Consider the following 26,219-nt stretch of genomic DNA (forward strand, 5'->3'; position numbering starts at 1 on the left):
TTGTAGGCATTTTAGGGAGAGAGTCTGCTGATTTTTAGGGTCAGTGTGTTCTACAAACTACAATCGATATTGCTGTGTGGGGTGGGGTTTGTAGTGACCGATCTACGATCTTAGCAATCCTTTTAGGGACAGAGTCTGCTGATTTTTAGGGTCAGACAGTGCGTTCTACAAACTACAATCGATATTGATGTGTGGGGTGGGGTTTGCAGTGACCGATCTACGATCTTAGCAATCCTTTTAGGGAGAGAGTCTTCTGATTTTTAGGGTCAGTGTGTTCTACAAACTACAATCGATATTGCTGTGTGGGGTGGGGTTTGCAGTGACCGATCTACGATCTTATCAATCCTTTTAGGGAGAGAGTCTGCTGATTTTTAGGGTCAGTGTGTTCTACAAACTACAATCGATATTGCTGTGTGGTGTGGGATAGGAGATAGGCAGGTGTCAGTGGTCCACATCCATTTTGCTGTGTGTGGGCTGCAGTGAACACAATATTTTTGGGCTGCAGTAAACACAATCTTTTTGGGGTGCAGTGAACACAATCTTTTTGGGGTGCAGTGAACACAATCTTTTTGGGGTGCAGTGAACACAATCATTTTTGCCCACTGAGGAGGAGGGAGAAAAGTATTATTCTATCAGGCACTGTGTGCAGCATTTTTCCTTCAGCTGTGCTGTGCTGAGTGACTGATCATACACTGCTGTGTTCAGTTCACATGTGCTAATATTGAGTAGTTTCAGAAATCATACACTTTTTTTCTATTCCACTATTCAATATACAGCCTTGGGTTAAAAAAAAATTAAATTGTGGCCTGCAGCAGAGCTGAATGATATTTGGGGTTTTTGGGGTTCATCTCATACTTCTGAAGATTTGAGGGTGCTGCCTGTTCCATACTCCTCCTACTCCTCATTCAGCCTTTTAGGGGTACAAACAATAGTAATTGGGGCCTAGTGTGCTTCTGTACGTGTGAGATACATACACTTTTTTTGATCATATTTCCTATTCCGCTATTCAATAAAAACCTTTGGGGATCAATTAAATTGTGGGATAGTTTGTGTTGGTACGTGTGAGATCCACATTTCCAAGTTTTTGGGGTTCATCTCATACTTCTGAAGATTTGAGGGTGCTGCCTGTTCCATACTCCTCCTACTCCTCATTCAGCCTTTTAGGGGTACAAACAATAGTAATTGGGGCCTAGTGTGGTTTTGTATGTGTGAGATACATACACTTTTTTTGATCATATTTCCTATTCCGCTATTCAATAAAAACCTTTGGGGATCAATTAAATTGCGGGATAGTTTGTGTTGGTACGTGTGAGATCCACCTTTCCAAGTTTTTGGGGTTCATCTCATACTTCTGAAGATTTGAGGGTGCTGCCTGTTCCATACTCCTCCTACTCCTCATTCAGCCTTTTAGGGGTACAAACAATAGTAATTGGGGCCTAGTGTGCTTCTGTACGTGTGAGATACATACACTTTTTTTGATCATATTTTCTATTCCGCTATTTAATCAAAACCTTTGGGTATAAACAATTAAATTGCGGGATAGTCTGTGTCGGTACGTGTGAGATACACCTTTCCAATTTTTGGGGCGCATCTCATACTGCCGAGGATTTGAGGGTACTTCAGTCTGCCTCCTGCCTGTTCCGAACTCCTCCTACTCCTCATCCTGCCTTTAGGGTACAAAAAATTGTAATCGGGGCCTAGATTGTGTTTGTACGTGTGAGATACACCGTTTTGTAAAATTTGTCCTATTCCGCTATTCAATATACACCCTGTTTGAGTGTAAAAAATTAAATTGCGGGATAGTCTGTATCGGTACATGTGAGATAAACCTTTTTAAATTTGTTTGGCGCATCTCCTTCTACCGCCGAGGATTGCATGGCGCTTCAGTTTGCCTCCTGTTCCCAACTCCTCCTACTCCTCTTCCTCATCCTGCCTTTAGGGTACAAAAAATTGTAATCGGGGCCTAGTCTGTGTTTGTACGTGTGAGATACACCGTATTATAACATTTTTCCTATTCCGCTATTCAATATACACCCTTTTGGAGTGTAAGAAAATTAAATTACGGCATAGTCTGTATCGGTACGTGTGAGATATACCTTTTAAATTTGTTTGGCGCATCTCCTTCCACCGCCAAGGATTGCAGGGCGCTTCAGTTTGCCTCCTGTTCCCAACTCCTCCTACTCCTCTTCCTCATCCTCCCTTTAGGGTACAAAAAATTTTAATCGGGGCCTAGTCTGTGTTTGTACGTGTGAGATACACCGTTTTTTATCCTTTTTCCTATTCCGCTATTCAATATACACCCTTTTGGGGTAAAAAACATTAAATTGCGGCATAGTTTGCATATTTGACTGTCAGATACACCCGTGCGATACTGTTGTTGTTTTGTTCCGCTATTCAATAAACACCTTTCTAGGGCAAGATCATAAATTACAGAAATATGAGGAGACCGTCAAATAGGGGCCGTGGCCTGGGTCGTGGTGCTGCTGGTAGAGCTCCTGTTGCAAGGAGAGGATGTGGTCGATCTGTGCCAGCTACACGCACAAGTGAAACACCTTCCTCAAGTGTTAGTAGGCGACAGAACCTGCATCAGTATTTGGTAGGGCATCATACGCCTCTAGAAGTGATGAGGCCAGAACACAGAGAGGCGATAGTAGATTGGTTTGCTGCTGACAGTGCCTCCAGTTCCTTCACATTGTCTCCCACCCAGTCTACTGCAGAAAGGTCAGAGTTGGCACCTGCAGCCGATGTCCAACCGTCTTTCACCTCACCCCCTTGCAAATCAGGCAAGCAGTCTGAGCCCCAAGCCATACAGCAGTCTCTTCTTCTTTTTGAGGACTCTGTCAGCAGGGTTTCCCAGGGCCATCCACCTAGCCCTGCCCCAGAAGTGGAAGAGATTGAGTGCAGCGATGCCCAACCACTCATTTCTCAAGATGAGTACATGCAAGGACCATCGCAGCACGTCTCCGATGATGACGAAACGCAGGTGCCAACTGCTGCGGCGTTCAGCATTGTGGAGACCGACAAGGAGGGCAGGGGTGAAGACTGGGTGGAAGATGATGTGGAGGACGATGAGGTCCTCGACCCCACATGGAATGAACGTCATGCAGGTGACCTGAGTAGTTTGGAGGAAGAGGCGGTGGTCGCACAGAGCCACCAGCACAGCAGAAGAGGGAGCAGGGTGCAGAAGCGGAGCGGCCGTGCCCTAGACACTACGCCTGCTACTGCCCAACGCAGCAAGGGAACGAGCGCACCAAAGTCAGCTCAAAGGAGTTCTCTAGCGTGGAAGTTCTTTAGAAAATGTGCTGATGACAGGACACGAGTGGTTTGCACCCTGTGCAATCAGAGCCTGAAGCTCAACCTGAGCACAACCTGCATGATCAGGCATCTAAGTGCAAAGCACGAGCTGCAGTGGAGTAGACACCTTCAAAACCAAGAAACGTCTCTGGCTCATCCTGCTTCCTCTTCTGCTGCAGTCTCGGCCGCTCCAGCCACATCTGTAGTGATACCGGCACCTGCCACCCCGCAAACAGAGGATCTGTCAGCAACACCACCACCTGGGTCACTAACCATCTCCACAATGTCCCGTGGAAGCGTTCAGCTTTCCATCTCCCAAACACTTGAGAGGAAGAGGAAGTACCCCCCTACCCACCCGCGATCCCTGGCCCTGAATGCCAGCATTTCAAAATTCTTGGCCTTTGAAATGCTGTCATTCCGTCTGGTGGAGACGCACAGTTTTAAAAACCTTATGTCGGTGGCTGTCCCACAGTACGTTGTGCCCAGCCGCCACTACTTTTCCAGGCAAGCAATCCCTTCCCTGCACAACCAAGTGGGGGAAAAAATCAGGTGTGCACTGCGCAACGCCATCTCTGGCAAGGTCCACCTAACTACCGATACGTGGACCAGTAAGCACGGTCAGGGGCGTTATATCTCCCTAACGGAACACTGGGTAAATGCAGTGGCGAATGGGCCTGAGGCGGATTGCAGGGCGCTTCAGTTTGCCTCCTGTTCCTAACTCCTCCTACTCCGCTTCCTCATCCTCTACCGCCTCCTCATCCGGACAGCGTAACACCTTCACCACCAACTTCAGCACGGCAAGGGGTAAAACGACAGCAGGCAGTTTTAAAACTTGCCTGTTTGGGGGACAAACCACACACCGTGCAGGAGTTGTGGAGGAGCATGGAACAGCAGACAAATGAGTGGTTGCTGCCAGCGAGCCTCAAGCCCGGCCTGGTGGTGTGCGATAACGGGCGAAATCTCATAGCAGCTCTGGGCCTAGCCGGTTTCACGCACATCCCTTGCCTGGCGCATGTGCTGAATTTGGTGGTGCAGAGGTTCCTTAAAAACTACCCCGATATGTCAGAGCTGCTGCAGAAAGTGCGGGCCGTCTGTGCGTACTTTCGGCGTTCTCACCCTGCTGCTGCTCGCCTGTCAGCGCTGCAGCGTAACTTCGGCCTTCCCGCTCACCGCCTCATATGTGACGTGCCCACAAGGTGGAACTCCACCTTGCACATGCTGGAAAGACTGTGCGAGCAGCAGCAGGCCATAGTGGAGTTTCAGCTGCAGCACGCACGCGTGAGTCGCTCTGCGGAACAGCACCACTTCACCAGCAATAACTGGGCCTCCATGCGAGACCTGTGTGCCTTGTTGCGCTGTTTTGAGTACTCCACCAACATGGCCAGTGCTGATGACGCCGTTCTCAGCTTAACTATCCCACTTCTTTGCCTCCTTGAAAAAACAATTCGGGCGATGATGGAAGAGGATGTGGCACAGGATGAGGAGGAGGAGGAGGAGGAGGATGAAGAGGTAACATTTCCAAGGCTTTCAGGGCAGTCATTTGCAAGGGGCTCCGAGGGTGGGTTCCTGCACACACAAACGCCAGGGACACAATTGTCCAGCAGGCGCACAGTTCTGGAGGATGAGGAGGAGGAGCTGGAGGAGGAGATGGAAGTATGTTCACAGCAGGGTGGCACCCAGGCCAGCTCATGGCCATCACTGGTGCGTGGCTGGGGGGATACAGAGGACACGGACGATACACCTACCACAGAGGACAGCCTTTCGTTGCCTCTGGGCAGCCTGGCACACATGAGCGATTACATGCTGCAGTGTCTCCACAACGACCGCCGAGTTGCCCACATTCTAACTTGTGCTGATTACTGGGTGGCCACGCTGCTGGATCCCCGTTACAAGGACAACGTACTGTCCTTAATTCACTCACTGGAGCGCGATCGCAAGATGCGCGAGTACAAGCGCACGCTGGTAGACGCCATGCTGCTGGCATTCCCACCTGACAGCGGGGCCACAGTGGAAGCACAAGGCAGAGGAGGAGGAGGAGGAGGAAGAGGTCGCCAACGCAACCAGGGCACCGCCAGCACCTCAGAAGGCAGGGTTAGCATGGCCGAAATGTGGAAAAGCTTTGTCAGCACGCCACAACAAACAGCAGCACCAGCAGCTCATATGGAACGTCTTAGCAGGAGGCAGCATTTCACCAACATGGTGGAGCAGTATGTGTGCACACGCCTAGACGTACTGAATGAGGGGTCTGCCCCCTTCAACTTCTGGGTCTCCAAGTTGGGCACATGGCCTGAGCTTGCCCTTTACGCCTTGGAGGTGCTGGCGTGCCCTGCAGCCAGTGTATTATCTGAACGGGTATTTAGCATGGCTGGGGGCGTTATCACAGACAAGCGCAGCCGCCTGTCCAGAGACAATGTGGACAAGCTCACGTTCATTAAAATGAACCAGGCATGGATCCCACGGGACTTTTCCGTACCTTGTGCAGAATAGCGATGGATACCGACCTTACCCAGCCATTGTTCCATTTTTGCTCTTTCTCACTCTTTTGGGGTGTACCCTCATTTAAAATTTGTGAAAAGAAGCAGTGTTGGCTACCTCGTCTCCTCCACCGCCGCTTCCACCCACACCGCCCATAGGTGTGCGCAGCCTATTGCATTAGGGTGTGCACCCCAAAGTTTAAATACACATGCATGTGTTTGCCTACATGTACATGGCCCCGATACATTACGCTCCCTGCTGGCAAAGTGAAATAGAGCAGAGCAGGTCCGAGGGAGATCTTTCCCATCTCCTCACTGGCAAACAGAGCGATAATTCTATGTGCCCTAGGTGATTAGGGTGTGCCCAGGCACATCCGGCACACCCATGACACCGCCACATCCACCACCACCTCAACCTCCCTCCTACTCCATATGGGCCTCGTCCTTTAGAGATGAAGAACATTGTTTTATTTTTCTGTTTTTTTTTTTTTGTTGTTTTAAGTTATTTCCCTATCCACATTTTTTTGCAGAGCACTTGCCATGCTCTTAACTACGTTTTGCTGCCATTTGCAGCACTCTAGCCCTATCCATTGGTGTTTTAGAGCCATTTTAGTGCCTGAAAGTTCGGGTCCCCATTGACTTCAATGGGGTTCGTGTCCGGGAAAAGTTCGGCAAAAGTCCGGGACACGGACCCGGACTTTTTTTTAAAGTTCGGCCGAACCCGCCAAACACGAACATCCAGGTGTCCGCTCAACTCTATTCATGAGTACAGGGGAGCTTGCCAAAGGGTCTGCCCAGGAAGGGGACCACTCCAGAGGCTAGAGTCAGTGGACGGGTGTCAGAACACAGGCAGTGAAAGTAAAGGGGGTGCCAAGTTGTTAACCCTGAAAAGAATATTCAAGCGGGAACAGTCAATTTATCTTCACTTCAGTGACAAGGTGAAGCAGTGGCCTTGCCGCATTCTGCAATCAGTTGTCCTCAGAATTGTGCATAGTTACTAGTTGGAGTATTCCACTCATCCCTTCTCCTATCCTAGTTCTAAATAAAACACAAAAAAACACATCCCCTGGACTGATTATTGACTGAGCCAAGAACTTTTAATTGTCGTTTATCTACTGTCAGTTGCTAATGGTAACCCAGGGGAACCAAGAAGTGTAATTCTCAACAGCCCTCTAGGGGGCAGTGCTACACACATACAGCAGGTCTTTGCTGAACAACTTAACAAATACACATACATAACAAGCTTTTGGCTTTAGTGGGGAAATTTAGACAAATATTATTGATCAGCCCTACTAAGCTCGGTGTTTACCTACAAGTGATGGTAGCATAACTCCTTCATAAAACACTTCTAGTGAAAAGGTACAAAACAACATGAGGAATTGAATCAATGCTGGTCATTGCCATAAAAGATTCAAAATGTCTTGATGATCCTTGGTAAACAAATTATATATATTTTCAAACATGATGTATATCACATTGTCTCTGTTGCAAGTAATTTGGCAATGACTCCCTAGTGGGAGCATATGAAGAGGAGGAAGGGAACTATGGGCTGGAAAATGTAACCCAATCCCTCCTTCCATTTTTTTATACCAATAATGTAAAATAGAGAGAGGAGTGGCATTTCTCCCTTTTTAATTGCATTTTTATATTTTTTTTGTACAATGCAGAGGATCAGTATAGCTTACAACATTTTCAAGTGAAAAATACGTACACCTGCACTGCACATCATACCTCCCCTCTGATTACCTGCAGACATTTGCTGGGATTTTTTTCACATATCCCTACGTATTCCCATTTGCTCGTTAATCAACAAACAGTCCAGGGTATTTGGTTTTTATATTTATTGTGAAATTTGGGTGGGAGAAGGGAAGAGTGAGATACTCCAACTGAATTATTCACAGTGGATAAGGACAACTCTCACTTGGCCTCACCAGGTTATTTGTGGAAGCAGAAACACTGCATTTACCATACTGCCCCTTGTATGGAAGAATTAAGCTTTCTTGCACTCTATAGCAGCCTTGATGCAACTACATTATCTTCAGGAAACTCTCTGGCATCCCCTTGACTGACACCCATCCACTGACTCTTCTACTTGAAGGGATGACCCTCACAGGACATGCCCCATGACACAGATCTGTACCCACTTTAGGCAGATTCAGATCCTTTCAAGTGTTTCCCTTCCAAGTCAGCTCTGCCGGACATCTGAGTTTAGCTCTTCTCTAACTTCAGGCCCTCACATCGACCACCCAAGGCCGCATAGCAGCTTCTACAGAGGAGGGGCGGCCGCCCCCTCCCTCCGGGACCCCGCTCTCCAGCCGAAGACCTCTAGCACATGTGTCTCTGGCATTTATACAGTCACCCAGCATGCATTTCCTCTGCCAATCATCAGGGCTGTAACAATGCCTGTGCCCTCATTTGTCAGGTTTCCTCCCACTGTCCAATATGCCTCCCTATCTGACCAGTGTGACATTCAGCCCCAAAAACTTTACTGTCTTCTAGCACCCACCTATGAGGGTGCTACAGTTAGAATACAAGGGCAACAAACAGGCCATCCTCAAAATATGTGGGCGACAATGGTGACAGCAAGAATGACTATAGGGACAATAACTGGAGCTCATTCTGCCTCCCCTTCACCTTCACTTACTTTACTGTTGCAGGGAGACACAGACTTCCCAAACCCTCCAGGGCAGTGTAAAGTCCCATTTGCTCCATGTGGGGTCTCATTTTGATGCACAAGGACAAATGTGGCCAATATAATTTACCCTACTACACAGACGCTCCTGGCAGATTCTACCCTTTGGCTCCCTCTCACCGGTAATCACCTTCACACAACCCCTTACCCAGCTCAGGCCATTCTGCCCCTACTTCCAACTGAGACACACAGCCTTGAACCATCTCCCTTGTAACCATCTATATCACCTTATAGCTAGGCTTGTGCTGATTACTTGGGAAGCATATACCCTAATACCAAAGATCTCCCACAGAAAAGCCAATAAGGTAGCAAGGATAGAAATCCTCCTGTAAGCAGTGCCCCAATCCACCACCAGCAATGGGCATTCTTGCCCAGGGAACCTCCTGCAACAGAATCAAATAGGGAACCACACACCTGTAAGGTGGCAGAACTTCGCCATCTTGGCCACTCACGTTCTCCTGGCCCGATGCCCATCTCCAGAAATTGAGGCATGTCCACATGTTCAGCCATTTCAACTTTTTACTGTAGCAGTGAAAGGGTATACAGTCCACGTCCAAAACACAGCTTCACCTTTGCCTTTTCGTACCCAAAATCAGTAACACTTAACAGTTCAAATTCAACCTTGACAAAAAGATGTAAAACCAGCACTACCAGTACGCTCACTATAGGTCCCCTTAGGTGGGTTCTTCCTCAGGGCCTATAACAGGCTTACTCCTAAGGGTTCACTTCTGTGGGCTACAAGCTTTCATGGTAATATGTTGAAGGTAACCTCTGCCCATCAATCTTTGCCCTAAGGTCCTCCAGCCCTAGCATATTAGGGACTAAGCTAGCCCCACCCAAAGTATCCACTCAGAAGGAGCCCCACCCCATCCTGTGACTGAACAGTGAAGGGAGAAACATCATATTGATGGCCTCACCTTTTTGTCACTCTGCTCTCTCCTACTATCAGCATGCTCCTTACACTGTGGTATAACTGATTAACTACTGGTGCTGCTTCTTCGTCCCCTTCTCTGTACTGTACAGTAGATTGCAAGATGCTGATGCCATGTCACATTTAGATACTTATACTGCTTGCTAAAAAAAAAAAAAAACAACAGGAATTGAATGATGCAATAACAGTTACAGAGCTGAATTAATTTGTGCCTTTCATATCTGCCTGAAATTCAGCTTTAAGATATACCTGTCTGCTATCTATCTATCTATCTATCTATCTATCTATCTATCTATCTATCTATCTATCTATCTATCTATCTATCTATCTATCTATCTATCTACCTATCTATCTATCTATCTATCTATCTATCATTTGGATCAAATATTATCTCCCACATCAGCGTTACAATAAATGACATTCTGCAGTTCTTTAAAGTTTTTGGATGAAATAATACACATGGCTACAAAGTAATATGTTCCTCCCTGGTTGTCTTTTGTCACAGCTTTCAAAGCAAATAAGCTGACAACAGTCATGCAGTGACCCCAATGTTCAGGTGGCAGTTGACAGGAGGCAAAAGTCAATGTGGTGATGGATGAAACAAGTGCATCATGTGACTGAAGATCAATAGAAATGTGCAGTGATGGAACACTAGATAGAGACCCCAAACTGGATTAGGGACAACAGGGTCTTGACGGTCAGGGTCAGAAGGAGAACAGGTAATGACACATGCAGTGTACAAGTATACTATGACCCTAAAACAACCATACAGACATTTCAGTCTAACTGTACCTTAGATTTTCAATTGCTAACTATAATTCGGACAGCTTTCAAGGCATAACCTATTTAATATCTATCGTCCTTTGACCACAGTATATTTTAACAGACTCTTGTGCTGATGTTGAGTATAGTTTGGAATACATACTTTCAGCACAGCTGGGCATCCCTTTTAGACATCTATTGCTTCATAGGCAGTAATTGAGAGAAGAAGATTGTTTGTGTCTGGTGTTCCATTCCCATGTGTATGACCTGCTTAAAAAAGTTCACTTTTAAAAGTTGTGCTTGTAAACATGGTCTGTTTTACAGTAGATATTCAGCAAAGCAAATTTACACTTATACAAGCTGTACACACTACTTTACATTGTATCAAAGTGTAATTTCTTCAGTGTTGTCACATGAAAATATATAATAAAATATTTAGAAACATTTTAGGGGTGTACTCACTTTTGTGAGATACTGTATGTATATATATATATATACATATATATATATATATATATATATATATATACAGTATCACAAGATAAAAGAGCAAAATCAGGACTTAGGCCCTGTCCCACCCACTCAGCGCTTAAGTATTATGCAATCCCACACAAATGGTAATTATCACTTGAGGATGAGCAAAAATGTTGATTGATCACTCTCAATATTCTAAAAAATAGCTTCTGCTACACCGTCAAATAATATCAAAAAGGTGCGTATATAAACCAAGCCCATATATGCACTAGCAGCGCTGATATACTCTTACTGACAAGAGGCGAATATGTCGATAATTCAAATCAATGAATGTGATCAGGTATATTCTTAATCAATCAATATAAACGTCTTGTTGGCAAATCGGCATGCAACAATATATCATGCAAGTCTCTTATTCACAGCAATGGAAAGATTAGAATAGTGTGGAATAGTCCCAAAACAGATCTTCCTCTATTCATCCAAACACCACCAAGAGCCTTCACCACACCGACGTGCTCCCCTAGGTATTAAAAACGTACCCTCATTACAAGGATCAAGCGCTTTTGACCAAATCAAGTGATCCTCCACTATCAAATGGCGATCCACCTCCAGGTCCTAGTATAAGCTTGTCAATATGGATCAACGATTCCTCATATCCTCATATTATGATCACATGCTATGAAAACAAGGGGAACCATAGCGTAACATGTACCACACAAAATATTTATTGATTAAAAGGATTTACACTCACATGGGATAAGAAGTTTTCAAGCATATAGGTGTACCGAAGATATTTCCTCTGCTTCTCCCACCACGAACGCTGCCTCCACCGCGACGCAAGGACCGGGTGCCTCTGTAGCTGACTTCCTGGTTCTACGGCCGTATCGACAGCGTGACGTAGGACGCTATGCAGGGTTGCCTTGGTAGCCGCGTGCTCACGCCAATGTAAAGCCTCAGTGCAGAGCAGAATAAAGATCCGTACTGATCACTACGGATCTTTATTCAGCTCTGCACTGAGGCTTTACATTGGCTGAGGCTTTACATATATACACACACATATATATATATATATATATATATATATATGTATATATATATATGTATATATGCAGTATCTCACAAAAGTGAGTACACCTCTAAAATGTTTGTAAATATTTTATTATATATTTTCATGTGACAACACTGAAGAAATGAAACTTTGCTACAATGTAAAGTAGTGAGTGTACAGCTTGTATAACAGTGTAAATTTGCTGTCCTCTCAAAATAACTTAACACACAGCCATTAATGTCTAAACTGTTGGCAAAACATTTGCACTTAGGGGTGTACTCACTTGTGTTGCCAGCGGTTTCGACATTAATGGCTGTGTGTTGAGTTATTTTGAGGGGACAACAAATTTACACTGTCATACAAGCTATGGCTTTTTGGCCGCAATTCTCCCATGGAGACCACTTCTGGCTAGACTTTGCCGGACAGTAGATGGGTGTACCTTTTTAGATGTCCTTCATCTGCTGCATTAAGTTTTCTTGGCCAGCCACTGCATCTAGGGTCCTCAATGTTGCCCATTTCATTGTGCTTCTTCAAAAGAGCTTGAACAGCACATCTTGAAATCTCTGTCTGCTTTGAAATCTTTGCCTGGCAGTATAACTACCTTGTGTCATGTTGCTGTGCTCAGTCTTGCCATGGTGTATGGCCTGTGACATACACCATGGCAAGAGCAGAATAAAGATCCGTACTGATCACTACGGATCTTTATTCAGCTCTGCACTGAGGCTTTACATTGGCTGAGGCTTTACATATATACACACACACACACATATATATATATATATATATATATATATATATATATATGTATGTATATATGCAGTATCTCACAAAAGTTTAAGCCTCCTATACTGTATAGCTGTTTCTGTTTCAGTTAGTGACTGTGTTTCAACGTGCATATGAAATTGATGCTCATTAGCATCTGCTTGGTATAATTGGTTAATCATGCACCTGACTCTAATCCTACAAAATCCCTGACTTTGTGCATGTGTAAGTGTTGATCCCACCAGAAACCCAGCGCTGTCCTGACCTGTGTGCGCTGCGGTGTTATCTCAAGCAGTCTTATAAGCCCTTCCAGGGTTAACTTGGTAAACTACAGAACATCTCTTCCTGTATTATGGGGAGAGGAAGGTGTTCTGTAGTCCTAACGCTGTTCCAGTTTAAGCGTGAAATTTGCTGTTTTTCCAGGTATACAGTACAGTGAGTGATCATTGTCACACAGGACAAGAATCGTGTTAATGACGGATCATCAGGTGAAAATAAAGGAAACAAATACTGAAAAAATAAAACTACCAGCAGCCACAACTATGGATTAGTAAGCTGCAATATGTGTAAATGTAGTTCCTGGGTTAGCATACACGTGCATGGGATTTCCAATTAAAAACACCACACCAGCCAGAGGTGAAACTAGAACCTTCAGGGCCTGGTGCAAGAAACCATAAAGGGCCCCCCTCACCCCATCACGGGGCCCTTGCCACTGATCCAGGGCTCTTTACTCCCAACGCGGGGCCTTTTATTGTGGTGTCACAACAGGACCCTTTCACGTGTTCTGCTGGGAAACCCCTTCCTGCATAGTTGCCAACCTTTTAAAAAAAATTTCAAGGACACCTTTGTTTTCTATGTGTTCAGCCAGCCATTGTTGACGGAGAATGTATGTTAAATAGGGGTGGGCCATTTAAACTGGTGTGGTTAATCTAATCTAATGCCATACCGCTTTGCACATTTCTACAAATCCCCAGAATGCCTCTGTACCCCTCAGCACGCCTCTATACCCCCTGCACATCTCTGTACCTTCCAAATAACCCCTGTACCCGTGGCATACCTTAGTACCCCCCCCCCCCCATCAGTACACTTCTGTACCACTTAGCACATTGCTGCACCTCCTACACACACCCTGCACCTTCCAGCATCCTCTGTACCCCCTAGCACACCTCTGCACCTCCTAGAATAATCTGTATCCCCCCAGTATGTCTGCATACGCCCAGCAATTCTTTGTAACCCCCAACATACCCCCTCACCCCCACCCCACACAGACACACACACACAAACACCTCTGTGTCTCCCAGCATCCTCTGTATTCCCCAGCACACCTCAACACCCCCCAGCACATCTATGTACTCTGCTGCACAACTTTGCACCCCCCACAACTCTGTACCCACCACACACACACACACACTTCTGCACCTACCAGCATCCTCTGTGTCACTTCAGCACACCATTGTACACTGCAGCAAGTGAATTTGGCACCCCGCACACCCTTAAGGCCCCTTTCACATGGAGCAGACCCTTCATCAGGGTCCACTTACTCAGCGGGGGATCTCTCCGCTGATCCCCGTTGAGCAAACAGATGACCAGCTGTTGCAGAACAGACACGGACACAGCCCGCTGCTCTTTTTGGGGTGGTTAGATGGAAACGTTTACATCCGACTGCCATCCGATCCGCTGGATGGATGGGGAATGGATCCCCATCTGTCTGTTTTTAGCGGACATTATCGGATGGCAGCGAGTGTGTCTGAAAAACAGACAGGCCGACCTGATCGGTCTGCCAGTGTGAAAGGAGCCTAACACATCTCCCTATCTGTACCTACTTGATGTGCACCTCTAATTCCCAGCACATCTCTATAACTCCCCCCCCCCCCCCACACACACACACACACACACACACACATACACATACACTTTTCCCAACACACACAACCGTGTACTTCCAGTATAGTCAGATAACCCCATGGCCACTCACCTGCACATTGATCAGCTGCTCTGTGGTGCCCTCAGCATCTCATCAGTTCACTTCAGTTGCAGTTCACTATACAGTGGAAGGGGGCAATCAGCAGCTCTGTGGTGCCCTCAGCATCTCATTAGTTCACTTCAGTTTCAGTTCACTATACAGTGGAAGGGGGCAATCAGCAGCTCTGTGGTGCCCATGGTATCTGCCTCTGGCTAGAATTTTACTTCCCTCTATACAGTGGAGAGCAGAAGGGCCTCTGACCCGGGCAGACACCAGATTCAGTACACAAGCAAGACACTCTGCTTTTACACTACATAGCGTATATAACTCTAATGTCTTTATATAACTCTTCCACAGTGGTCCACAGTAACAAGTAATTCAGCACTTCCGCACTGGCACAAAACAGTTCAGAGCACGTACAGTTTCCCAGCATTTACAACATATGTTACCAGAGGATATCTTCCATTAGCAAGGGTAGTGTCCTTTCTGGATGTGAGTAAAGAGCATTACTGGAGTCTGTGCTGGCTCCTTGTTTCCGCACCAGAATGTGTATAATGACCCTTAAACTCCCTCCTCGCCAGGAACCTGACCCTAAACTGTTCACTGTCCTTTGCAAGCAGGTTCCTCTTCCTTCCATTTACTCACCAGAAGTGTGCCAAAATGACATGGGGACCCTTATTGCCTTACGAAAGATGGCTGCCGAAGGTCACCAGAGATTGCAGTGTCCAATCAGACTGTTGCTTCCTCTGAGGCACCAACATGAGGGGACAATTTCCCCTATCAAACCCCACTCCACCTGTATAATGGCTCAATAGACTATTGAACAGAGGAAAATCTGCATCTGCCTACACTGGCCTCTTTAACAACCTATACTTACCTTCCGTAGTACACTGCTCTGTTTGGCTGACAGGTGTAACATAACATATGCAGTATTTCCAAGTATTGGGAGGCATGTGATTCACTCCTTTTGCACCCATGTGACTGAACTGGTGCTTAGTGAATAAATGCTCAGGCACCCAGCACTATCACATGAGAGTGAGGAAGAGTTCTTAGCTTTGCATTAACTCTGTAAGTTTAGATGGGACTAGGTCTCTTGATTCCAGGGACCCAGTGCAGTGGCAGAGGAGCTAAAGAAAGGTGAGTACATTTGACTGGTAGGGTTGCTAATGAAGTAAACCCTTTGCTCTTCAAGATGGTGCGCAGCTCACTTTCAGTTCGGAATTTTTATGATTGGCAATGAATGGTAAAAAATATAAAGTATACACAAAAGAATTTCCGGCACTAATTAGATATGGCATTGTATCATCCTACTTATTCCTACAAATCTATGAACGCTTCTTCTGGAAGCCATTCTAGTTAACCTTCCTAGCGGTATTCCCGAGCGTGACTCGGGGTTAGATTTTAGAGCAATAAGCGGTAACCCCACACTCGGGGTAGTGCTAGGAAGATCGCTGGATCCTGGTAGAGGTTTTACTTACCTTTTCTCCGGGATCCAGCGAAGTATGCGGGCGGTATGCGGCGGCGGAGCTTCCTCCCGATCGTCTGCGAGCCCCGACTTCCGACTTCCGTCTCCGGCGACGTGACGTTCGCAGGGGGGGTGGAACCGGCAGCAAATTCAAATGTAAAAGCACACCAAACACACTGATACCATTCAAAATAAAATATAGTCACATTACATTGCCCCCCAGTGCCCTTTCCTGCAGTTTTACTGTACTTTTTATGTAAATATATATATATATATATATATATATATGTATATATATAATAAATATAATAAATGTATACAGTTGGTTTGGGCTGCTCATTCACAAGAATTACATGCAAAATAATGGTACCGCTTTCAGCACCTAAAATCCAAAAGAATCATACCGCCAAGGAGGTTAAGCAATAACGGTCATTGTTTTGTATTTTTTTTTTATCTTTTTAGCAGCACTAAAAGGCTATTGCATTCTGTACTGTACTGTAAGACAAATGTCCACGTTAAATATTCAGCATAGAATTGTAATTTTCCTTTGGAATAAGCATCCAGAAAGTAAAGTATCTTTTCCATCAATAAAACTGTTAGCACTCTTCCTTATTCCTTATCCTATTTAGGGGTAAATCACCCCCTGAGACCACACTTGCATTTGAAAAAAAGCTGAAAATACAAGAAAACTGGTAGTCTGAGATTACATTTGACAGGTCATTTTCTAATCATGTCATTTTAAAACATTACTCTTTTTTTAATGGATGTCTGAAAAGTACATTGAAATATATATTTTTATAGTGTGCTCATCAAATTGATGCTTATTGAAGCTTAGGGAAAGATGTGTATTGACTCACATTCATAAAAGCAATACTGTAAGATTACTTTTCCTAGAGGCTTTGTGCGCTTTTAAACTGTATAATTTGTGGAAGCAGCATTTTGCCTCAGTTACACCATGGCGCATTCTCAATCCCTATTTATAGGCTTGGCTTTACCATGGACATTGAGAGGAATTATTTAAATATTTTATTTATTTATTTATTTATTTATTTTGTTTTGGCAATAGTAAAGTTCGTGAGACTCTAATGTAGAGATTAGACATGCAGACAGTAAATTATGTTAGAGTAGACATGGACACTGCTCCAGGTGATAAATGAGGTATAATATTTGTCCTAAATATAAATATATATATATATATATATATATATATATATATATATATATATATATATATATATATATATATATATATATATAGTATCTCACAAAAGTGACCACACCCCTCACATTTTTGTAAATATTTTATTATATCTTTTCATGTGACAACACTGAAGAAATGACACTTTGCTACAATGTAAAGTAGTGAGTGTACAGCTTGTATAACAGTGTAAATTTGCTGTCCCCTCAAAATAACTCAACACACAGCCCTTAATAAAAGGAAGGACAGACTCAAAAAGAGGTACATTAGGGGGTACTATAGAATAAAGGCACCCACGTCCCTATACATGAATATGTGAATGAAAGAGGAAGGGGAGCGCAAAAAGGGAGGGGACTTTCTAAAGGAGTACCATCCTTAGACCAATATATACTGTAAGTCATATAATGCATAAAAGAGTATTTTATTGAAACAACATATACTAAAAAGTATGCTGCCGCATTTCTCGACACGTAGAAAACAATATTACAAAGTCAATAAAAGCATGTAAATACAAGCTGGATCGTAGCAAAGCATATATACATCAATCTGTATCTTACATAAGGGTTAATAGAGGATTTCTACAGACCCTAAAACCAACCAGATCTAAAGGTGTACTGGCTAGTATAGATGTCAAAAACGAAGATGCCCAAAACTATAGCCCGACATGTTTCGCTGCGGGAGCCGCTTCCTCAGGGGCAGTTGAGGGATTATATAAGCATCAACAGAGCTACTAGAAGAAAGAAAGAAGAAAGACATATATATCAAAATCAAAATATATAATACATTTTACAAACAAAAATGTGACATACATAAACAGTTTTACATTTATTAACATGTAAAATGTAAAGAGATCAAAGAGAGAGACTGGACCATATAAAAACACACCTCAATAGCATGCAGATCGCAGGATCGGCAGATGGACCACAGACCAAAAGGTAGGTATTCCCCCCTCCCCAGGCGAGCACGGGAGCTGGTCACCAACAATGCAGGCCAAAGTACAATTGAGTATAAAGAGATTGAAAATCTGTTTGTAAAATGTATTATATATTTTGATTTTGATATATATGTCTTTCTTCTTTCTTTCTTCTAGTAGCTCTGTTGATGCTTATATAATCCCTCAACTGCCCCTCAGGAAGCGGCTCCCGCCACGAAACATGTCGGGCTATAGTTTTGGGCATCTTCGTTTTTTACATCTATACTAATCAGTACACCTTTAGATCTGGTTGGTTTTAGGGTCTGTAGAAATCCTCTATTAACCCTTATGTAAGATACAGATTGATGTATATATGCTTTGCTACGATCCAGCTTGTATTTACATGCTTTTATTGACTTTGTAATATTGTTTTCTATGTGTCGAGAAATGCGGCATACTTTTTAGTATATGTTGTTTCAATAAAAAACTCTTTTATGCATTTTTTGACTTATATATTGGTCTAAGGACGGTACTCCTTTAGAAAGTCCCCTCTCTTTTTGCGCTCCCCTTCCTCTTTCATTCACACAGCCATTAATGTCTAAACCGCTGGCAACAAAAGTGAGTACACCCCTAAGTGCAAATGTCCAAATTGTGCCCATCTAGCCATTTTCTCTCCCCGGTGTCATGTGACTCGTTAGTGTTACAAGGTCTCAGGTGTGAATGGGGAGCAGGTGTGTTAAATTTGGTGTTATCGCTCTCACTCTCTCATACTGGTCACTAAAAGTTCCATATGGCACCTCATTGCAAAGAACTCTCTGAGGATCTCAAAAAAAGAATTGTAGCTCTACATAAGGATGGCCTAGGCCAGTGATGGCGAACCTTGGCACCCCAGATGTTTTGGAACTCCATTTCCCATGATGCTCAGCTACACCGCAGAGTGCATGAGCATCATGGAAAATGTAGTTCTAAAACATCTGGGGTGCCAAGGTTCGCCATCACTGGCCTAGGCTATAAGAAGATTGCAAAGACCCTGAAACTGAGTTGCAGCATGGTGGCCAAGACCATACAGTGGTTTAACAGGACAGGTTCCACTCAGAACAGGCCTTGCCATGGTCAACCAAAGAAGTTTATTGCACATGCTCAGCGTCATATCCAGAGGTTGTCTTCGGAAAATAGACATATAAATGCTGTCAGCATTGCTGCAATGGTTGAAGAGGGGGGGGGGGGGATTAGCCTGTCAGTACTCAGACCATACGTCGCACACTGCATCAAATTGGTCTGCATGGCTTTAGAAGGAAGCTTCTTCTAAAGATGATGCACAAGAAATCCTGCAAACAGTTTGCTAAAGATAAGCAGACTAAGGACATGGATTATTAGAACCATGTCCTGTGGTCTGATGAGACCAAGATAAACCTATTTGGTTCAGATGGTGTCAAGCGTGTGTGGCAGCAACCAGGTGAGTAGTACAAAGACAAGTGTGTCTTGCCTACAGACAAGCATGGTGGTGGAAGTGTCATGGTCTGGGGCTGCATGAGTGCTGTCGGTACTGAATAGGGTTTAGGCCTTGAGACATGCTTGGCCAGTCCATAACCTTTACCCTCATATTCTTGGCAAGCAGTGGTCATCTTGGAAGTATGTTTGGGGTCGTTATCATGTTGGAATACTGCCCTGCAACCCAGTTTCTGAAGGGAGGGATCATACTCTGCTTCAGTATGTCACAGTACATATTGGCATTCATGGTTCCCTCAATAAACTCTAGCACCCCAGTGCCAGCAGCACTCATGCAGCCCCAGACCATGACACTCCCACCATCATGCTTGATTGTAGGCAGGACACTCTTGTCTTTGCACTCCTCACCTAGTTGCCGCCACACACACTTGACACCATCTGAACCAAATAAATTTATCTTGGTCTCATCAGACCACAGGACATGGTTCCAGTAATCCATGTGCTTAGTCTGCTTATCTTCAGCAAACTGTTTGCGGGCCTTCTTGTGCATCATCTTTAGAAGAGGCTTCCTTCTGGAACGACAGCCATACAGACCAATTTGATGCAGTGCAGCATTTGGTCTGAGCACTGACAGGCTAACCTCTCCACCCCTTCAACCTCTGCAGCAATGCTGGCAGCACTCATACGTCTATTTCTCAAAGACAACATCTGGGTATGACGCTGAGCACGTGCACTCAAATTCTTTGGTCGACCATGGCAAGGCATGTTCTGAGTGGAACCTGTCCTGTTAAACCGCTGTATGGTCTTGGCCACCATGCTGCAGCTCAGTTTCAGGGTCTTGGCAATCTTCTTATAGCCTAGGCCATGTTTATGTAGAGCAACAATTCTTTTTTCAGATCCTCAGAGAGTTCTTTTGTATGAGGTGCCATGTTGAACTTTTAGTGACCAGTATGAGAGAGTGAGAGCGATAACACCAAATTTAACACACCTGCTCCCCATTCACACCTGAGATCTTGTAACACTAACAAGTCACATGAAACCGGGGAGGGAAAATGGCTAATTTGGCCCAATTTGAACATTTTCACTTAGGAGTGTACTCACTTTTGTTGCCAGTGGTTTAGACATACATATTCATTTCATAATTCATAGGATATTGGGGTTGGGGGGGTCACCTTTTTTTTACAGTATTTCATATTGCGTAGCTAGGTGTTGGATGTATGAATTTAAAGATTAGAAAAACGTCTTGGTGAAAAATGTTTTATTTATTTACTTTTTGTACAGAAAACTTCTATCAGTTCTCTGTTGTATAGGAAATAAATATTTTTGAGTGTGAACAAATGTACTTTATCCATGTTGATCACACAAATAAATAATTACTTTAGGATGCAACATGTGGCTATTGCGTATTTGTCCAAATGATTAAAGCCACCTGGGATAAGAAACCATTAATGTAATACTCTGTGAAACAATCCTGGGGTTCTTCTATTATATTAACTGGAATTTCCAAATGAATGTGAATAGTCAAGCAGTTCTCCCATGATAGTAGCACTTCAGCATTACTCACATATTCTACCAGCCTGAAAACAGACTCTGCTTTCACCACTTAAATGAAAGATACATATTTTCTCAGAGCATGATGATGAATGCAAATGGATTAAAATAAAGTTGTAATATTTTTTGTCTAGGGTTTACATAACAGGTTGTCTCAAAATCTGGCACAGTATCTATGCTTTTTGAAAGGACCATATGGTATGCCTGCTGCCCAGTCTGTTCTTGTACTGCAGAACATTACTGGAGACAATGGATGTTTTCCTAATGTTAATTAGAGACGCAGCAGCAGTCTTGGGATGGGTCAGCCTCTCTGTCTTCTGTGCACAGAACTATGGTTCAAGAAGTCATCAGACAATTAGCCTTCATTTCTCTACCAGGTTTTGCAGATTAGCAGTGTTAAAAATTACTTTTCTATTCTTGAGTAAAGGCAAAACTTACAGAATTCAAGTAGTATATGTGTCTAATTGCATATTATTTATATGTCGATATACATTACAGACATTTTCAGACACCATTTTTTCCCTGTCTAACTGCCTAGATTCAATAGGTTTTATTATATTAAACCTGGCCTACTGATAAATTGCTCATGTATGGGAAAAGCCAACTTCTGTGATTGGATGGTGAGGATTTGAAAATATGGTTAAGTGGCATTTGTCACAATAGGAATATGAGTGTTGTCACTACAGACTGTTCTAATTGTGTGTTTTGTTGCCTCTTTGTTTGCTTTCATTACAATCTTCAGTTGGACACTTTTTACTGTACATCAGTTTAGTTTTCCTTTACCACTGCAGAGACAGGGCTTAGGAAAGTCATTGTCACCCTACACTTCACAAGACTGGAATTATATCCTCTGTATTGTACTATTGTACTGAGCTGAAGTAAAAATACATTGGCTCTTCTTGTAGAATTAGTCTGGCCATACATTATACAATTTTCCTTTGGATTTATCAATACTATATAACATGAGGTCAAACCTCAACAATTTCAATTTGTATGCAATCAGGCAGGCCTTTGCACTACATAGTTAAAAGTAAATCTAAAGGAAATTGAATAGGAAAATTGTATAATGTATGGCTAGCCTTAAGATGCCTGTGAATTTTGTCTAGTAAGCAAGTACCATACTGTCTTCATAGCCTTGGTCTAATGAGGTATGACTTTGAAATCAGAACAACCACTGTTGAGTTTCTGAAGATGCAGCTCCAGGTCTGTCATCCTTACCTTTTTTTGGGTACCTTGTAAGCCAATGACCAGAAAAGCACACCTGTTAAGACATCTGATATGTAAATGCTTGTTCTTGGTTAGTGTCACCTACAGCTCTAAAGTGTATGCCCTCCAAACAAGTTAGCAATGAATAAATGATGACATCCACTAGTATTACTACTTCTTCTACCCACTAGTGTTACCACTTTTTATGCAACCGTGTCTTGTGTTTTTTTGCAAAATTTAACATACCGGTTCTAATTTAGGTAGCCTGGTGACACCTGATCTGACGCGGATCATTTAGCACAACAGTACTGACATTTCAGGATCCATAATAGAAAATTAGTCTAATAGTATCATACTGTATGTATGGTAAAATAAAAGGACATAATGTCACATAAGTATTAAACTAAAACCAAAAGGAAATTGTTTCGCATTCTGGCAAAGCATGGTAACTGTCATGGTCATTGGTAAGTAAACAGTTTGTATGGATTCTCATCCAGTGGAACCATGCGTGGAAGCGGTTAAATTCACCATATACTGCATCTTTTTGCTCAGTGCTTGTTCAGTGCACATAGATTTAGAGGGTGGTGCGATGTCCTGAGAATGGCTGGCAAACAGGTTCCTTCTGGATTTTTGGACATGACAATCAGCTTACAATACATTGTTGACTCTATCTGTTGTGTTATGCTCCGTAGTTGCAGACAGATGCAGATGCAGACAAACTATTTATATCTTAGTCAGATGGCTACTATTATTTTAAGCAAATTTTCTGCATCCCGTTTTTGTTGTCTTTGTCTTTCTCTCCTTGTTCATTAATTCCTCTCAATGGATGTAATGGTAAGTTTCTTTTTATACTACTTCCTGAATCCTGACTTTACTGTAATTGCCCTGGGATGTGGGATGAATCTAATTTCCATTGCAATTAACTAATTTGCATACCATTAATTACATGTATTGCTCATGTTTCACGTTAATGCATTAATTTCACTTAGAAATGCAATAAGAAAAATTAAAAAAATACGGTGAGTCTGGAGTTGATAGAGGCAGTTGGCATACCAAGAACCTCATAATGTAGTAATTTCACATTTAGTATCAAATCTACCTGACCACTCAGTCCTGTGATGTCCATAGTATATCTAATATGAATGCAGTATAATGCAGACTTTTAAACCTAGCTGTCTTCCTGTGCATTCATCTCACCAAATAAAACCAGCAATATTCATTGTTCTGCCCTCTACATTAGCATAGAGACAATAATGTTATTATTATTATAGAAAATAACGTTGTGTACGTTAGCATACAGAATTGGGCTGTATAGGAATGTTACATGGATGACACATATCTCATTGGGGGATTTTTACTAAAATTAGAGGGTGCAAAATTTGGTGCTACTCTCTGCATAGAAACCAGGGCTCGAGTCCTGTAGGAACGCATGGGAACAGCGCCCCTGTGCTTTTTCCACTGCATGAACGCCATTTCTGTTAGCAGCCACATCCTGCAGGACTGGCCTCGGAAGTATGCGAGCTGTGGCTCAGTGTGTGTGAAGAACAGAGCCGGCACTAGAGGAAGCAGAGCCGATGCTTCCTGTATAGCGCTGGCTCCTGTCACTGGCAGAGTGATACCAAATGCACTCCTCCAGTGAAAGTCACAGGAGCAATACAGGAAGCATCGGCTCAGCTCTCTACTGCAGCCGCATGCTTCCTGTCAGACTGATGCTCGGGGATGGTGGGTCGGGAACCAGGCAGCAGTAACGACCAGCAGTACCAGCCAGCAGTACCCGCCAGCAGTACCAACCAGTAGTACCAGCCAGCAGTACAAGCCAGCAGTACCCACCAGGGGTACCAGCCAGCAGTACCCACCAGCAGTACCAGCCAGCGGAACCCACCAGCAGTATCTGCCAGCAATACCCGTCAGCAGTATCAGCCAGCAGTACCCACCAGCAGTACCAGCCCTGGAGGACAGCCAGCAGCTGATTATTTGATTAAATATCAAGACACACGGGAAGCAGAGCATTTGGGCTTCACTCTATTTTGTTTAATAATGTGGACACTTTTAAACATTTTTTGCATGTTTTTTTGTATATATTTTAATACTTAGTTGTGTTCAATACTTATCACAATGGTTTATTATTGTTTTATATATGATTGGAAGATACACCTTTTTTGAGAGAACTGCACATATACATTTTAATTTTTTTGGAGTTAAGTAACATATTTTTGGATGAATTGCTACTGTATGAATATTTAATAATCTTTATAGATGGGAACCAATAGTCCGCTTTATTACTCTGTAAACTGGTACCAAAACTAGGGGTTATTACTGCAGAAACTGGCACCAATACTAGGGGTTATTACTGCATAAACTGGCACCATTACTAGGGGCTATTACTGTGTAAACTGGCACCAATACTAGGGGCTATTACTGCATAAACTGGCACCATTACTAGGGGCTATTACTGCAAAAACTGGCACCAATACTAGGGACTATTACTGCGTAATCTGGCACTAATACTAGGGGCTATTACTGTGTATTCTGGCAGAAATACTAAGGGATATTACTGCGTATTCTGGCACCAATACTAGGGGCTATTACTGTTTAAACTGGCATCAATACTAGGGGCTATTACTGATTAAACTGGCACCAATACTAGGGGCTATTACTGCGTAAACTGGCACCAATACTAGGGGTTATTACTGCGTAAACTGGCACCACTACTTGGGGCTATTACTGCATAAACTGGCACCAATACTAGGGGTTATTACTGCGTAAACTGGCACTGTTACTAGGTTACGGGTAAAATTATTTTGTTGTTACATCTGTTCTATATTCATTTGTTTATTGCATGTGAATTTTGGAGGTGTCCTCCTAAACTGGCACTTTACAATAAATGTTGCACTTTATTTATTAATATTGATATACACACACACACACATACACTTTTTTAAAACAAATGTCAGGTTGCAAAAGAGAGTAGGACAACCCCCCAAAAATTCTTCAAATATATTAACAATAAAAGGTCAAGTCTGGACATTTAGACCCTTTACTAGATAATCTTGTGTTGGTTACTGGAGACATAGAGAAGGTATATGTATGAAATACCTTCTGCAGCTCTGTGTATGCAAAAAATTTGGGAAGCTCAAATCCTTAATAGTAATAATTTGACATGGTCCAAAAGAAAATACTTGGAAAAAATTAAGGTAAACAAAGAAATAAAGTACTTGGACCAGATGGCTTACATCCAAGAGGCATCAATGAGCTGAGCTCTGTTATATCTAAGCTATTGTTTCAAATTTTTACATGACTGGCATATTACCACTAAATTGATGTAAGGCCAGTGTGGTGCCTACATTTAAAAAGGGATCAAATCTTTACCAAGTAACTACTGGGAAGCTACTGGGGAGTTTAATTTAAAAGAACACATAGAATGTTTGCTAGAAAATAAGGATAAAATTCAGGAAAGACAGAAGTTGTCAAACAAATGAAATTTCTGTTTTGAGGATGTAAGCAACAACGTAGACAAAAGAGTGGACGTGGACATAGTATACTTGTATTTTGCCAAAGTGTTTGACAAAGTTCCCCACACGGGGCTAATGTATAAATTAAAGTTTACAGGCGTAGCAAATTCCATTTGTAAATGAATGGAAAACTGGCTAAAAGATCATATTCAGAGAGTAGTGATTATTCATTCATACTCTGAATGGTCTAAGGTTATTAGTAGTGTAGTCCAAGGTTCACTTGGGACCCTTACTTTTTAATATACTTATAATTGATATAGGGTCTGGGATTAAAAGTACCATATCAGTGTTTATAGATGACACACCAAGCTATGCAGTGGAATTATGTCCTTACAAGATGTCTCCAACTGCCAAAGCCTATCTCAATGCACTATTTCATTGGGCAATTATGTGGCAAATGACGTTTAATGTTGATAAATGTAAAGATTTGCACTGGGGGGGGGGGGCCTAAAAACATGTGTGTATCTTACATACTAGGAGGAGAGCAGCTGGGGGAGTCAATGAATGGTGGAGAAGGATTTCGGT

Source organism: Pelophylax lessonae (genome assembly GCF_965119305.1).
Source record: "Pelophylax lessonae genome assembly, chromosome: 1".
Taxonomy (NCBI): domain Eukaryota; kingdom Metazoa; phylum Chordata; class Amphibia; order Anura; family Ranidae; genus Pelophylax; species Pelophylax lessonae.